A 1,994-nucleotide genomic window follows, 5' to 3' on the forward strand; every position below is an offset into this window, starting at 1 on the left:
TGCATTAATGGGTCTGAATCTACTGGGTTGTACTGATTTAAGCTTCTGTACACATGAATTCTGCTCGGTAACATAACCACAGTTCTTTAGAAAGTGCTACACACTCATGTGACAAAACCAAACAAGGTGTGCATTGAAACAGCCAGTAAATATAACAAAAAAATTCACCTTTAACCTTCAGTCCTTTTCACGAATATAAATTAGCATTGTTCCTGGCCTTTTTAAGTACAGTAAATTTCCTTGAATATACCTGGGGAGCATTCCTGAATTACTGACATAAAACTGAAAGTACATTTTGACAACATACAGCTACTACTATTTGTGAAATTACGGTATGCTTCATGGAAAACGAGCATGTTTTTAGAAGTCAGTATTAGAAAAAAATCTTATATTTTAAAACAAATCTTACTCAAATAGCCAACTTCCAACTGAACCTATAATCATGTTAACAGAAGCCCAGGTCAAGATATCCGTTTCTGAGTTTTAAACACAACTGTCAAACTATTTTTAAACATTTGAGGTGACGCAAATATTCAGGGAAAAGGTTATAGAACCCTTAAACATTCCAAAATTACATATAGTTCACTAGAACAGGATCAACCCAGTACATTATTATAAGAATTTGACCTAGCCACCACATTACAAGTCACCTGAATGTACTGTATAAAATTCCTGGTTTGCATGTGAACTCCATTGTGGAATATCAAGTCATTCATAATGGCAAACTGACTTACTCATTCATGCCAACTTAGATAGCACTGTAATCGAAAGAAAGTTAACTTATTGCTTGATAAAGGAACTTGGGGATTAGTTCTGATTCACAAGAAAGAAGAAATCTGTAAAAAGAGTAAAGGTAGTACAGAGTAAGACAGGTCAGTGTCCCTCTTCTGAATTCACTCAACAGTTTCAAGGGCTCTTTTTCTCTTAAACTAAGCAGAGACGAACAGAACTAAACTAAGCAGGCCACAAACAGGCCGTTTTTTTTGTTTTTTGATTGGGTGTCAATGATCAACTAATTTGTAATCATGCTGCTTTTCTTTAAAAAAAAGAAAGGTGTAGCCCCCTTTTTGCTTGCCCAAATGTTTAGGAGGTTTGTGATGCCAAGAGATGAAGGGACATAAAAAATACAAGCCACACTGAAAGTCTTGATCTGAATCCATCAACTGATGCACGAGTGAGGGATTCAAACTACTTGTCTGTCAGGAGAGGGAATTTTTGCTTAATTCAAGTTTAACATTCTCCTCCCAAACATTTAATCATTCTCCTCCCAAACATTTAACCATACTCGCCTGGTCAGTTTTTGCTTAAACTCTGAACTGTCAATTCAGTTTGTAAAACTTCATCTTAAACTGCATGCAGCACCAAATGCTGCTTATTTATATGGATGGTCAGAGGAGACCCAAGCAGGGTGCAGGGCCTGGGGCAAATCATCCCATGCGAGGCCCCGCCCCAACTCTGATCCCAGACCTGAAGAAGCTGCCGCCACCATCAGCAGCAGGGGGGAGGGGGTGGGGGGCGGGTAGTGAACAGCTGGACACGGAGCTGCCGCTCCACCCAGCTCCATGCCGCCACTGCTCCGCCCGGCTCCGTGGGGCCCCCCAAAGCACAGGGCCTTGAGCAGTCACCCCAATTCGCCATCTCCAGGCGAATGGTCCTGTATGGTATATCAAGAGTGCCTCCACTGAAAATTCCAACTGTTTCTGGAGTTATTGGTGAATTGGATCCATGTCACTGGGCAGAATTTGATTAATTTCTATTGCTGAATACATGAGACAAACTGTTTTATGGTTCCTGACTCAGCGTTGCAGCTAAGATTCAGTTCCAGGCCTTAGGAGGTAAATACTATAATACACTATGCATAGCTTGTACTGATCCTTGGGAGTGAGAACACGTATCTTTAAACTCAATCTTCTACTTAGAACTGACGTGCTTAAAGAAAAACTGGTTATGACCATGAAGGAAATGTCCAGGTATTATACATATTATAATATCAT

General features: G+C 40.2%; 1 long non-coding RNA gene across 1 annotated transcript in view; it reads right to left on the bottom strand.

Annotated features, from left to right (window-relative positions):
- Positions 1-1,705: 1,705 nt before the first annotated feature.
- LOC109289092 overlaps positions 1,706-1,994 on the bottom strand; it is a 15,646-nt gene continuing 15,357 nt past the window's right edge. The window contains exon 2 of the long non-coding RNA XR_002095296.1: positions 1,706-1,941. This is a non-coding gene — a long non-coding RNA (uncharacterized LOC109289092). The remainder of the gene's footprint in view (positions 1,942-1,994) is intronic.

The sequence above is a fragment of the Gavialis gangeticus genome, unplaced genomic scaffold (genome assembly GCF_001723915.1).
Source record: "Gavialis gangeticus isolate Ggan-Ray unplaced genomic scaffold, GavGan_comp1, whole genome shotgun sequence".
Classification (NCBI taxonomy): domain Eukaryota; kingdom Metazoa; phylum Chordata; order Crocodylia; family Gavialidae; genus Gavialis; species Gavialis gangeticus.